Below are 15,993 nucleotides of genomic sequence, written 5' to 3'. Positions count from 1 at the left end.
GTAAGTAAATATATAAAGTAACAACAATAATGTTCATTTGTTTCTATTTAAATCAGTATTTTTAAGTTGGATAACGATAGTCTCCTATAAATCTTTGACAGATTGGCCATGTTTTTATTGCTATGTTATATGTATGTTTTCTACTATGTAAATATGCATGGACATAAATAAAAAAATTACACTTTAATTTGAATTTCTTAAATAGATCAGCGCTTAAACAATAAAATTGTATAATATAATTAAAATATATCCAGATATAAGTTAAAAATCGTTATTCTCAGTTCGATTTTAGTCAAAAGCGTTGTAATGTTTTACAGTCTTGAGTCATCTTTTTACAATTAAAATAATTTTTCTGGGGAAAATAGAGTGTGATCTTATTTTTTGCACACAAGCTATTGGCCTAGATCTACGTCAAATGAAAAATCTCACTGCATTCCCTTTAAAGTTATAAATTATGTTAAATAAAAATTGAACATAAATTGTAGTGAAAGTCTGCTCATCCATCATATGTATATTTAAGATGATACAAAATCTTGTCAGATTTTATGAATGAAGACTTTATTTAAAGATTCACGCATGGAAAATCTTACATTTCATACTTTTTTTCAGAAAAAAAGAGAACAAATTTAACATAAATAAAACCTTTTAAACGCGCAAAAAACCCGCTTATATACGGTATAATACATAACCTTATAAATTATTCATCACCTTATATAATTGTATTATATTTGTAGTTTGCACTTGAGAACTTTTTAGAAGTAACTGACGAAAAAAAGGGTCAATGACTCACTTTAAAAACAGTATTCCGTGTTAAATTTATGGATAACATTACAATATATTTACATACATAATATCATTTTAGTTAATATATTGGTATCAGTTTAAAGTTATATAACTACCCATATCTTTTTTTAATAACCTTGAATATAAATAGGTTGGATAACGCTTAGCATACTCTATCGAAAGTTTAATCGCACTAAATGCTAAAGTATACCGGATGCGCCTAAATGTACCTAAAATTCACGAAAGCATGATTCCGTTCGTATGAATACGAAAACAAATTTAATCATATAGGAACTAAAATAGGATTGTGTCCGTTTAAATCTACTAGATAAACGACAAAAGTTTTGCTTGTTATTTAATGTAAACTTCGGATTTTATCGTTTTACTATAATAGTAAACATTAAATATTACGTAAAGTCTGAGTGATAGAGATACATTCTGTTAAACTGTTTTTAAAACAGCAATTTTGATAAATGTTTAACTCACATTACGTATTTTTCGAGAGACTATTTGCCGTAAATTTATATGCCAACACAAACGGACAAGATATCATTTTATTCATCGGATTTATTGTTTCCTTTAGCAGAATCTGTAACATGGAGGAAGTGACATGACGTGAAGGCGTTGAACGGTCAAGGTACGTACGGTTGGCCATTTACAAGGGGTATTTGTTAAGCTTCAGTCAGCATATTTTTTACTTACTTGGCTAGTATTTGCATGTACAGAAAAAAACACATTCTGTGCTACAATTTTATGTACGAGGAACTCTGAATAAACATTCTAAGTGAATGACATTTTTAATTGACTATTACTAAAGTAATGTACACTGCGATGCAAATTGACAATGAACACGAGTTATTATGGCGTACTAAGTCGTGCGCACAAGATAATTAAGTTTAAGATAAAATCGTTTCTGTTTTTAGCCATTTTTAAATAATATCATTCATGTATTTTAAGAATTTTCTGATTGGCTTATCATCTCGTGCTAACGACATAGTAACTCTACCTCACAACTTAATTATCTCATGTGTACAATTTTGTAACTTTTGCGCAAGAAATAGTTTCTCGTGTGAAGAACTTAATTATCTTGTGTGCACGACTTTGTTTCAGGAATTTTGTACTTCACAACAGCAGGAGTCAAATGCAATGAGGCAGCCGTAAAAAGTTGCCCCGTACTTCACTTCAGTGTTGTTGTATTTTCTGGTCCTTCCTTTTTCATTATCCACGCCCGTTTAACTCACAACGAGTGAAAAATGTCCATCGGTAAAAATGTTGTGAGCAACTTCCGTTCCTCGTTGTGAGCACCCATCTATGACGTGTGACACGATAAACAAAGTGAGTTTTTCATAATTTTTGAAGATTACAGACATTTATGTAAAATTATCGGAATGCAGTTAGCTAGCGATGTGTTTTCCGAGTATGCACATGTAAAGATATTGCCTGTTGGTGGACAATTTGATGGAAATACCGTGCGACGCAGTCACTCGGGGTAGCTGGAAAACTGGAGACAACTTCACTTTGGACCTAATTTAACATTGAAAAACGTCGATTCTGGTGACGTTTTGTGCATTCTAACCTAAAACAGATGCCCACAAGTCTTCAGCGTAAATTATTTTCTGAAAGTCTTCATAGAAACGAAGATATACCCTTTTTTGCTTTAATCCTCGTTGTGAGCACCATAACCTCGTTGTGAGCAAGACAAGCGCAGTGCGTGTATGGTTTTAATATGTAATTCAGATGGTGAAAATATAATTTTCAATCTACCAAAGCAATTAAAACGTTTTTGCACAGCAGCATTTCTTTGCAAGACGTTGTGCATACTCCAAAGGGAGGCATATTAGTTTTAAACTGTCCGTCTGTCAGTCCGTCAATCCGTCCGAAAACTTTAACATTGGCCATAACTTCCTTATTAGTAAACGGATTTGATTTATATTTGAACACAACATCCCTTAGCACAAGACCTTCCTACGGACCTGTATTTTTTACCTTGACCCCTGAATGACCTTCACCTTGAAGGTCAAATTGTCCAAAAACTTAAAAATTGGTCATAACTTCCTTATTAGTATACGGATTCTACTCATATTTTGACACAACAACCCTTTAGACAAGACCTTCAAACTGGTTTGTATTTTTTTTTACCTTGTACCCTGAATGACCTTCTAGAACATCCAAAAACTTTAACATTGGTCATAACTTCTTTATTAGTAAGTGGAATTAATTCATATTTGGACACAATGCCCCTTTGGACAAGACCTTCCAACTGACCTATATTTATATCACCTTGACCTTGAATGACCTTCACATTGAAGATCTAATTGTCCAAAAACAAATAATCTATCTGGTCCATAAATCAAAGGACAAAGCACCACTTCGGGGGCATTGTCAACTTACCGTGACAGTTCTTGTTTTACATACCTTGGTCAGTCTTCAGCTCATGATAAACACATATATGTGTGTATCACACAGATTGTGAAATTGTTGAAATATTCATAAACTCCCCGTGATGTTCAGTCGTGCCACACTAGAGTATACGAAATAAAATACCTGATTTACCTCCACTGATTAGTTCTTCCGTTAATCTGATGACTTGTGAATATGAAGAATAATTTTCAAAAAAAAGAAGAACTACTGCAAAGAAAAACTATTGTACAAAAACGTTTTGATTGCTTTTGGTAGATTGAAAATTGTATTCTCGTCATTTGAATTACATATTAAAACCAGACAAGCACTGCACTTGTCTTGCTCACAACGAGGTTATGGTGCTCACAACGAGGATTAAAGCAAAAAAGGGTATATCTTCGTTTCTATGAAGACTTTCAGAAAATAATTTACGCTGAAGACTTGTGGGCATCTGTTTTAGGTTAAAATGCAAAAAACTTCACCAGAATCGACGATTTTCAGTGTTAAATTAGGTCCAAAGTGAAGTTGTCTCCAGTTTTCCAGCTACCCCTAGTGACTGCGTCGCACGGTATTTCCATCAAATTGTCCACCAACAGGCAATATCTTTACATGTGCATACTCGGAAAACACATCGCTAGCTAACTGCATTTCGATATTTTTACATAAATATCTGTAATCTTCAAAAATTATGAAAAACTCACCTTGTTTATCGTGTCACACGTCATAGATGGGTGCTCACAACGAGGAACGGAAGTTGCTCACAACATTTTTACCGATGGACATTTTTCACTCGTTGTGAGTTAAACGGGCGTGATTATCCCTTATGACTCAATCAAACCGAGTCTGCAATTCTTATGTTATTTTGTTGTGATTAATGCTTCCGAGGGATCACTTTGTTTCCAGAATTGAGTAACTCATGCGCACGAATTAGTATTTCGTAAACACGACATAGTATCTCGTGCACCCGAGGTAAATAAAAACATACACATGTCACCTCTGTGCTACCTTGACAATAAAAAACAGTAGAGTTTTCACATTGCTATGCTTTGACGCGGCTGATATGGACACTTTTTGACAAAGTAAATGGTTGAAAGATCTTCCGCAAACCACATGTAGGGTAAGGGTCCGGTTATTTAATATCAGTAAAGAGATATCTATACATTTTCCGAAAGGAAATGGCGTCTTGAAAAGTGCTTCTGAGTAAATGATAAAGGCTTTGAAGAAGGACTAAGCATTTACACCGGAACGTCCGGCCTTCAACTACTATCGTGAAAATTAATTATTTACCGATTCCCTTCATACAATTGTAATATAAATAAGGCGACTTCTTCTGGCACTTTTCTGTTTTAAAATATCAATTTGTCAAGTTCTTAAGTATCTAAATATAATGATAATAAAACTGGGGAAAATTATCGAAAAAAAAAAGCAAGTTTACATTACAATGTTTAAAAATTCTTATTTTTTAGGTCAATTAATCTTAAGTGACGAAGGCCTAAATGGTGTTTGTAAATATTATCGCATGTGATCTTCATATATCAATGAATACTGTTTTTGTCAAGAAACTGTATATTTTAAGTTAAAATAAAACGAAATGTTTACCGAAACAGAAGTCTTGATAAGACATATTTGTGAAATCAATCGCTCAATACCAGTTTTTTATATTGTTTCTAAAATAATTATATTAGAAAATTGCATTTTAGCGACTTAAAAAAAACGACTTTAGCATCATTTTATTCATACTTTATTTTAGTCTCATTTGTAAACACATACATTTACATAAATACAAACACCTAACATACACATCATGTATACAACCATTCTTATAAAGAATTTCAAGAGACATAAACAATTATTACATTTTTCAAGATAGAGAAATATCTTATATAAACAACATACACATATAACATATAGATCTAATCAACCTCAATAAAATAACCTGTCTAGGTAACTATTGTTTTTCATTTATCGGCATATGTAAGAACTTTCATAAATACTGTCATCGATTTTAAAGAACTCTTACACACTTCAAAACATCCCCCATCAAACAGCTAATGCTACCAAAAGAACAATGATGAAATGCAGTACAATATCATATCAATGTAGTAATGTCTTATGCTTTTAAAAACTCAAAGTTCATAAAGATCAATTAAAATATTTTTGGAGATAATGATATATCGAAATCACCATACTCAATTAAACGCATCAAATTTAGTTTATCAAGTAAGCATTGACAATTAAATTAAATTTGTCAAGAACATTACCAATTTCTGTGAATAATCACATACCAATAAACTGTTTGAATTATTGTTTATGAAACTATCAATTTACTAGACTGTTTAAATTTACCGATTTACCAGAGTAAATGCCTTATGAATCATTTAAAATACTGCAATTCTATTGGACATAAAATAATTTCAAACACTAAATCAAAATTAACCAATTGTTTCAGAATGACAAGCAATCATTTGGAATGGCTTAAGATAGAAACTAGATAACATCCTTTTGTATTATAAATAATCTTATTCTAGTAAGGTTGTAAGAAGCATGTAATTTAAAGGAAAATATCAACCTTTTGTATGTTATACGTTCTATTTTTAGAAGGTTTAAAACATTCATAAATCAGATTATGATACCATTTTGTCATATAACAATCTGTTTTAATGTGTTTGTTTCTAAATTGGAACGTTAATACATAGTGTATAACTTATTTTTTAATGAACATGTTTTACGTCTTTAAATCGTAGATACATTATGCCTATCAATTAATGTTATACGAGCTACCAAACACGAATACTTAATTTGTGTCATACAATATATTTTGACAATGAATTTTGTTTTATAGGCACAATTATAAACACGTTTTATACAAAAGTTTAAAAGCGTACAAACACGTGTTTTTTTAACATATTTCGATAATTCATTCAGAGTTCGCCAGATGGTTTACATCTGTTGAAAGTAGTCCTGACAGTTGAATAACTTTATCGTTAAACTAGACAAAGTATTGTTTTTGTTGTATTTTTGTTACATCCCCGCAAAATGCTATGAAACTATGCCAATACTAAAGTATCAGAAGAATATAAAATGTTTCATCTGTTTTCTGTTTGTTTGTCTTTGTCTTTTTTTTTTGTTTGTTTGTTTTTTGTGGGGTTTTTTGTTGCTTTTTTTTTGTAAATGATCCTTTTGATAGTAGTTGCAGGCTATGATTGGCAATAAATTTACGTAAATTGTTTAAGCAAACATATAAAAACAAAGTTAAGGAAATTAAAAATAAAGTACGTAAGTTTATTGTTGTAACATCGGACACAATACGACATCATACAACAGACATGAAATCGTAATGAAAATACAATAAGGTTATCATAAATATATGGAATAATGTAATGTTAACATTAGCAGTCATGATATAAAACATATTAATATTAAAAATATTTTGTATATGTTTTCAAATATGCTACAATTTATACAGAAAGAAGAAGAGATTCCAGATCAGTATAATGTATATATTTAATGTCGGTTCTATTAAATGGCTTCATGTGTCCCTTCAAATTGAGGAAACTGTTGAAAGTGATAGAATGTATTTGTTTAGGTTAACAAAACTCATGTTTTATATAAATTGTGTAAAAAACATTTGCAGGATCATTTAAACATGTAACATTCTTCAAATTATGTCTTTTTTTTCTATGACATTTATGTGATATGTACTTGCAAACAACATAAACTTCTCGAGTTAGCAATATTTGTAATATTTGGATATTTGAAAATACGCTGACAGTGTTTATATTGACAGTCAATTTAATTGACTTTGGTCATATATAGATAGATCAATCAACAACAGTGTTAGAGTATTCACAACAGTCCCAATGTATTTCTGTTTAATGATATTAATGATAAGACACTATTAACAATCAATAGAAACTTCGAAATAGTAGTCACAGAATAAATCGCAAAATTTACGTGTGCCGCTGATGAAAACTGGACTTCTACATTTAAAAAATCCATAACAATGGAGAGCTAATTCGACATCGTTAAAAAGGTTATTATCAAATTATCGTTCGACTGCATTACAGTACTACAGTTACTATCGTTATTGGCCAAAGGTGGCGTAAATAAAATTTGGTTTGAATAACAAATATTATTATGAAGGGAATGATAAAGTATCCACATAATTAAAATTCTAATGATTCATTGGGCTTCAATTCCTTCGTCATACAATGTATATAGATTTTAAAAAATATTTGTTTTACTTTTTTTAGACTTCATTAAGAAAAACTTCTATTAAAAATGTTTCACAGTGTATTTTGAAGTCGATTTCATTTATGTGCATAAATTGCAGCATAGGTTAATTCAATATTAGAAGTGTGTTTCAAAATAAGGTAACACACGCATATACATGTATATACATATCCATGTATTTGAAAGAATGAGTTAAATGGCGCATCTAGGTCTATCAGTCCCATTTACGCCATTGATTTCAATTCTTATTTTTTATTGTTTTTGGTGTCCTGTCACAATTTTTGTTTTGAATATTTTTAAATATTTTACCCATAAATCTACTTGTGTGTTTTGCCCTTTCATTGTTTCCAGTTTTATTCAAATCTGCTGATTGGCTTGCAAATTACTACACCGGGATAATACATAGTCTGTGGAAGACCTTGTATACACAAATGGACACATGTTTTGGTATATGATACTGTTTTGGTTTTTTTGCTTTCTATTCAAGGTTTTTAATTATAAAAAGCTCTTCCGCTAATTGATCAACCACCCCTTGTAAAGCCTCTATAATGATGTTTTGTTACTTCATTTACATTTATAGGCAAATGTTTAAATATGTGTTTTGTATCTGTTGCTTTTTGGTTAAATTCGCAGCTGTTTAAAAGTCAATTCATCACGGCATTACACATCGTTAACTTTGTGTTGTCATCCGGCAGTTTATCCTACTCACGACAGGTTATTAGGTTTATAAAATGTATTTCTCCTACACATTAACCTTGAAAGTGACAGTCTATGGGTGCTTTGGTGAATTAAATACCAGCTGTGGCAATTTGAAAGCTGAATAAATAAAACTGCAATAAGATACCGTGAGTGCTTAAAGGAACTCCACTTAGGACCAAAATCCTAACAACATTTATTTCGAATTTCCTACATAGATCAACTGTGACAATTAAATAATAAAATTGTATCAATTAAATATTAATACGAGAAATATACTCAGATATTAATTAAAAATCGTTGTTCTTAGTCCGATTTGAGTGAAAAGCGTTGCATAGCCTTTTCAATTTAAGGTCATTTTTCATATTTAAAATAATCATTCTGGGGAAAAAAAGAGTGCGCGAATGATCTTAATTTTTGCACACATGCTATTTCTCTAAATCTAGAATGGAATATCACTGGAAAACCTCAGTGCAGTCACTTTAAAGTTAAAAAACAAACATTTTAAATGAGAATTAAACATAAATAGTAGCTGATGTCTGCTCATCCATCAAAATGTATTTTTAGAATGATTCAAAAACTTGTCACATTCTTTGAATGAACACTTCATTAATTTTGATGTTTCTTGTATTTAAAACCTTTTATTTCATCCTTTTTTCCACAATAAAAAATGAATTTACATAAATTAAACGTTTTAAACTTGAAAAAAAACACACTTTTATAAGGCATTATTCATTACGGTTTAAATAATTCATCACCGATCAATAATTGTATATATTTGTAGTTTTCCCTTGACATCTTTGTACACGTAACTGACGGCAAAAAATGTCCATGACTTACTTAATAAACTGTACGTCCTGTTAAAATTATGTAAGACATTACAATATATTTGCATACATGATACCATTTCAGTTAATATATTGATATCAGTTTAAAGTTATATAACTACCCAAGATATTTTTATTGACCTAGAATATATATGTATAGGTTGGAACCGTTGGATTACATTTAGCATGCTTCGGCGAAAGTTTAATCGCACTAAATGCATAAGTATGCCGGATGCACCTAAATGTACCTAAAATGCATGAATGCATGACTCCGTTCGTATGAATACGAAAAATAAATTTAATCATATGGGATCTTAAGTATAAATCAACTAAATAAGACAACAAAAGTGTATGTGTAACAAAACTGCATGTCATTTTGACTTGTATACAAATTCAAACTTCGGGTTTTATCGTTTTACTATAATAGTAAACATTTAATATTACGTAGTCTCAGTGAAAGATTTAGCCTGTTAAACTGTTTTTAAACGAGCAATTGTGATAAATGTTTTAACACATATTATGTATTTATCGAGGGACATTTTTTTATGTAAATTGATATGCCAACACGAAAGGACAAGCTATTATTTTTAACCTGGGATTTATTGTTGCCTTAAGAAGAATCTTTAACATGAAGTAACATGACGTGAAGGCGTTGAAAGGTCAAGGTATGTACGGTTTGCTATTTACAAGGGGCATTTGTTCAGCTTTTGTCATTCAACTTTCTTACTTTACTGGCAAGAATTACGCATGTACAGAAAATTTGAGATTTTTGCTAAAAGTTTATTACGAGGAACTCTGAACAAATTTGAATGACATTTTAAATTGACCATTTCTAAGGTAATGTAGATTGCGGTGCAAATCGACAATGTACCGTGACACACAAGTGCGATTTGATTTTCCTCGAGTGCACGAGTTACTATGTCGTGTGCAGAGTTACCAATTCGTGCGCGGGAGATAATTAAGTTTTAGTTAAAAAATTATTGCCTTCAGCCTTTTTTTAACTAATTACATTCAGAAATATTAAGTGTATTCTGATTGGCATATGTTTTCGTGCTTACGACTTAATAACTCGTATGTACGACTTTATAACTTGTTCGCACGACATAGTTTCTCGTGCACACGAGATAAATAAAAACATACACATGTCACCTCTGTGCTACCTTGACAATAAAAAACAGTAGAGTTTTCACAATGCTATGCTTTGACGCGGCTGATATGGACACTTTTTGACAAAGTAAATGGTTGAAAGATCTTCCGCAAACCACATGTAGGGTAAGGGTTCGGTTATTTAATATCAGTAAAGAGATATCTATACATTTTCCGAAAGGAAATGGCGTCTTGAAAAGTGCTTCTGAGTAAATGATAAAGGCTTTGAAGAAGGACTAAGCATTTACACCGGAACGTCCGGCCTTCAACTACCATCGTGAAAATTAATTATGTACCGATTCCCTTCATACAATTGTAATAAAAATAAGGCGACTTCTTCTGGCACTTTTCTGTTTTAAAATATCAATTTGTCAAGTTCATAAGTATCTAAATATAATGATAATAAAAATGGGGAAAATTATCGAAAAAAAAAGCAAGTTTACATTACAATGTTTAAAAATTCTTATTTTTGAGGTCAATTAATCTTTAGTGACGAAGGCCTAAATGGTGTTTGTAAATATTATCGCATGTGATCTTCATATATCAATGAATACTGTTTTTGTCAAGAAACTGTATATTTTAAGTTAAAATAAAACGAAATGTGCACCGAAACAGAAGTCTTGATAAGACATATTAGTGAAATCAATTGCTTGATACCAGTTTTTTATATTGTTTCTAAAATGATTATATTAGGAAAGTGCATTTTAGCGACTTAAAAAAACGACTTTAGCATCATTTTATTCATACTTTATTTTAGTCTCATTTGTAAACACATACATTTACATAAATAAAAACACCTAACATACTCAACATGTATACAACCATTCTGATAAAAAATTCAAGAGACATAAACAATTATTACATTTTTCAAGATAGAGAAATATCTTATATAAACATTATACACATATAACATATAGATCTTATCAACCTCAATAAAATAAGTTGTCTAGTTAACTTTTTTTTTCAATCATTGGCATATGTAAGAACATTCATGAATACTGTCATGGATTTTTAAGAACTCTTACACACTTCAAAACATTCCCCCATCAAACAGCTAATGCTGCCAAGAGAACAATGATGAAATGCAGTACAATATCATATCAATGTAGTAATGTCTTATGCTTTTAAAAACTCAAAGTTCATAAAGATCAATTAAAATATTTTTGGAGATAATGATGTATCGAAATCACCATAATCAATTAAACGCATCAAATTTAGTTTATCAAGTAAGCATTGACAATTAAATTAAATTTGTCAAGAACATCGCAGCGGTTCTTTACCAATTTCTGTGAATAATCACATACCAATAAACTGTTTGAATTATTTTTTATGAAACTATCAATTTACTAGACTGATTAAATTAACCGATTAACCTGAGTAAATGCCTTATGAATCATTTAAAATACTGCAATTCTATTGGACATAAAATAATTTCAAACACTAAATCAAAATTAACCAATTGTTTCAGAATGACAAGCAATCATTTGGAATGGCTTAAGATAGAAACTAGATAACATCCTTTTGTATTATAAATAATCTTATTCTAGTAAGGTTGTAAGAAGCATGTAATTTAAAGGAAAATATCAACCTTTTGTATGTTATACGTTCTATTTTTAGAAGGTTTAAAACATTCATAAATCAGATTATGATACCATTTTGTCATATAACAATCTGTTTAAATGTGTTTGTTTCTAAATTGGAACGTTAATACATAGTCTATAACTTATTTTTTAATGAAAATGATTTACGTCTTTAAATCATAGATATATTATGCATATTAATTAATGTTATACGAGCTAACAAACACGAATACTTAATTTGTGTCATACAATATATTTTGACAATGAATTTTGTTTTATAGGCACAATTATAAACACGTTTTACACTAAAGTTTAAAAGCGTACAAACACGTGTTTTTTTAACATATTTCGATAATTCATTCAGAGTTCACCAGATGGTTTACACCTGTTGAAAGTAGTCCTGACAGTTGAATAACTTTATCGTTAAACTAGACAAAGTATTGTTTTTGTTGTATTTTTGTTACATCCCCGCAAAATGCTATGAAACTATGCCAATACTAAGGTATCAGAAGAATATAAAATGTTTCATCTGTTTTCTGTTTGTTTGTCTTTGTCTTTTTTTGTTTTTTGTTTTTTTGTGGGTTTTTTTGTTGCTATTTTTGTAAATGATCCTTTTGATAGTAGTTTCAGGCTATGATTGGCAATAAATTTACGTAAATTGTTTAAGCAAACATATAAAACAAAGTTAAGGAAATTAAAAATAAAGTACGTAAGTTTATTGATGTAACATCGGACACAATACGACATCATACAACAGACATGAAATCGTAATGAAAATACAATAAGGTTATCATAAATATATAAAATAATGTAATGTTAACATTAGCAGTCATGATATAAAACATATTGATATTAAACATATTTCGTATATGTTTTCAAATATGCTACAATTTATACAGAAAGAAGAAGAGATTCCAGATCAGTATAATGTATATAATGTCGGTTCTATTAAATGGCTTCATGTGTCCCTTCAAATTGAGAAAACTGTTGAAAGTGATAGAATGTATTTGTTTAGGTTAACAAAACTAATGTTTTATATAAATTGTGTAAAAAACATTTGCAGGATTATTTCAACATGTAACATTCTTCAAATTATGTCCTATTTTTTCTATGACATTTATGTGATATGTACTTGCAAACAACATAAACTTCTCGAGTTAGCAATATTTGTAATATTTGGATATTTGAAAATACGCTGACAGTGTTTATATTGACAGTCAATTTAATTGACTTTGGTCATATATAGATAGATCAATCAACAACAGTGTTAGAGTATTCACAACAGTCCCAATGTATTTCTGTTTAATGATATTAATGATAAGACACGATTAACAATCAATAGAAACTTCGAAATAGTTGTCACAAAATAAATCGCAAAATTTACGTGTGTCGCTGATGAAAACTGGACTTCTACATTTAAAAAATCCATAACAATGGAGAACTAATTCGACATCGTTAGAAAGCTTATTATCAAATTATCGTTCGACTGCATTACAGTACTACAGTTACTATCGTTATTGGCCAAAGGTGGCGTAAATAAAATTTGGTTTGAATTACAAATATTATTATGAAGGGAATGATAAAGTATCCACATAATTAAAATTCTAATGATTCATTGGGCTTCAATTCCTTCGTCATACAATGTATATAGATTTTAAAAAATATTTGTTTTACTTTTTTTAGACTTCATTAAGAAAAACTTCTATTAAAAATGTTTCACAGTGTATTTTGAAGTCGATTTCATTTATGTGCATAAATTGCAGCATGGGTTAATTCAAACTATTAGAAGTGTGTTTCAAAATAAGGTAACACACGCATATACATGTATATACATATCCATGTATTTGAAAGAATGAGTTAAATGGCGCATCTAGGTCTATCAGTCCCATTTACGCCATTGATTTTAATTCTTATTTGTTATTGTTTTTGGTGTCCTGTCACAATTTTTGTTTTGAATATTTTTAAATATTTTACCCATAAATCTACTTGTGTGTTTTGCCCTTTCATTGTTTTTCATTGTTTCCAGTTTTATTCAAATCTGCTGATTGGCTTGCAAATTACTACACCGGGATAATACATAGTCTGTGGAAGACCTTGTATACACAAATGGACACATGTTTTGGTATATGATACTGTTTTGTTTTTTGTTTTTGCTTTCTATTCAAGGTTTTTAATTATAAAAAGCTCTTCCGCTAATTGATCAACCACCCCTTGTAAAGCCTCTATAATGATGTTTTGTTACTTCATTTACATTTATAGGCAAATGTTTAAATATATGTTTTGTATCTGTTGCTTTTTGGTCAAATTCGCAGCTGTCAAATCATCATGGCATTACACATCGTTAACTTTGTGTTGTCATCCGGCAGTTTATCCTACTCACGACAGGTTATTAGATTTATAAAATGTATTTCTCCTACACATTAACCTTGAAAGTGACAGTCTATGGGTGCTTTGGTGAATTAAATACCAGCTGTGGCAATTTGCAAGCTGAATAAATAAAACTGCAATAAGATACCGTGAGTGCTTAAAGAAACTCCACTTAGGACCAAAATCCTAAGAACATTTATTTCGAATTTCCTACATAGATCAACTGTGACAATTAAACAATAAAATTGTATCAATTAAATATTAATAAGAGAAATATACTCAGATATTAATTAAAAAATCGTTGTTCTTAGTCCGATTTGAGTGAAAAGCGTTGCATAGCCTTTTCAATTTAGGGTCATTTTTCATATTTAAAATAATCATTCTGGGAAAAAAAGAGTGCGCGAATGATCTTAATTTTTGCACACATGCTATTTCTCTAAATCTAGAATGGAATATCAATGGAAAACCTCAGTGCAGTCACTTTAAAGTTAAAAAACAAACATTTTAAATGAGAATTAAACATAAATAATAGCCGATGTCTGCTCATCCATCAAAATGTATTTTTAGAATGATTCAAAATCTTGTCACATTCTATGAATGAACACTTCATTAATTTTGATGTTTCTTGCATTTAAAACCTTTTATTTCATACTTTTTGCCACAATAAAAAATGAATTTAACATAAATAAAACGTTTTAAACTTGTAAAAAAACACTTTTATAAGGTATTATTCATTACGTAATAAATAATTCACAACATATATAAAAATTATATATTTAGTTTTACAATATTAGTAGCTTTCTCTTGAGATCTTTGTACACGTAACTGACGGCAAAAAAAGGTCCATGACTTACTGAATAAAATGTACTCCTTGTTAAAATTATGTATGACATGCATACATTATACCATTTCAGTTAATAAATTGATATCAGTTTCAAGTTATATAACTACCCATAATATTTTTAATGACCTTGAATATAAATAGGTTGGATTACATTAAGCATGCTTCGGCAAAAGTTTAATCGCACTAAATGCTTAAGTATGCCGGATGCACCTAAATGTACCTAAAATGCATGAATGCATGATTCCGTTCGTATGAATACGAAAAATAAATTTAATCATATGGGATCTAAAGTATACATCAACTAAATAAGACAACAAAAGTGTATGTGTAACAAAACTGCATGTCATTTAGACTTGTATACAAATTCAAACTTCGGATTTTATCGTTTTACTATAATAGTTAACATTTAATATTACGTAGTCTCAGTGAAAGATTTAGCCTGTTAAACTGTTTTTAAACGAGCAATTGTGATAAATGTTTTAACACATATTATGTTTTTATCGAGGGACACTTTTTGCCGTAAATTGATATGCCAACACGAAAGGACAAGCTATTATTTTTAACCTGGGATTTATTGTTGCCTTAAGAAGAATCTTTAACATGAAGTAACATGACGTGAAGGCGTTGAAAGGTCAAGGTATGTACGGTTTGCTATTTACAAGGGGCATTTGTTCATTTTTTGTCATTCAACTTTCTTACTTTACTGGCAAGAATTAAGCATGTACAGAAAATTTGAGATTTTTGCTAAAAGTTTATTACGAGGAACTCTGAACAAATTTGAATGACATTTTAAATTGACCATTACTAAGGTAATGTAGATTGCGGTGCAAATCGACAATGTACCGTGACACACACGTGCGATTTGATTTTCCTCGAGTGCACAAGTTACTATGTCGTGTGCAGAGTTACCAATTCGTGCTCGGGAGATAATTAAGTTTTGGTTAAAAAATTATTGCCTTCAGCCTTTTTTAACTAATAACATTCAAAAATTTTAAGTGTATTCTGATTGGCATATGTTTTCGTGCTTACGACATAATAACGCGTATGTACGACTTTATAACTTGTTCGCACGACATAGTTTCTCGTGCACACGAGGTAAAAAACCCTACACTTGTCA

General features: G+C 30.2%; 1 protein-coding gene across 1 annotated transcript in view; it reads left to right on the top strand.

The window, feature by feature from the left end:
• Nucleotides 1–1,237: 1,237 nt before the first annotated feature.
• Nucleotides 1,238–15,993, top strand: part of LOC132750732 (cytochrome P450 3A12-like) — a 40,697-nt gene continuing 25,941 nt past the window's right edge. The window contains exon 1 of the mRNA XM_060740766.1: nt 1,238–1,420. The gene's annotated coding sequence lies outside the window, so the exon portion shown is untranslated. The remainder of the gene's footprint in view (nt 1,421–15,993) is intronic.

Source organism: Ruditapes philippinarum, unplaced genomic scaffold, assembly GCF_026571515.1.
Source record: "Ruditapes philippinarum isolate M1 unplaced genomic scaffold, ASM2657151v2 ctg328_1_1_1_1, whole genome shotgun sequence".
Lineage (NCBI taxonomy): Eukaryota > Metazoa > Mollusca > Bivalvia > Venerida > Veneridae > Ruditapes > Ruditapes philippinarum.
Note: the sequence above shows the minus strand (reverse complement) of the source record. Positions and strands in the feature narration are given on the sequence as shown.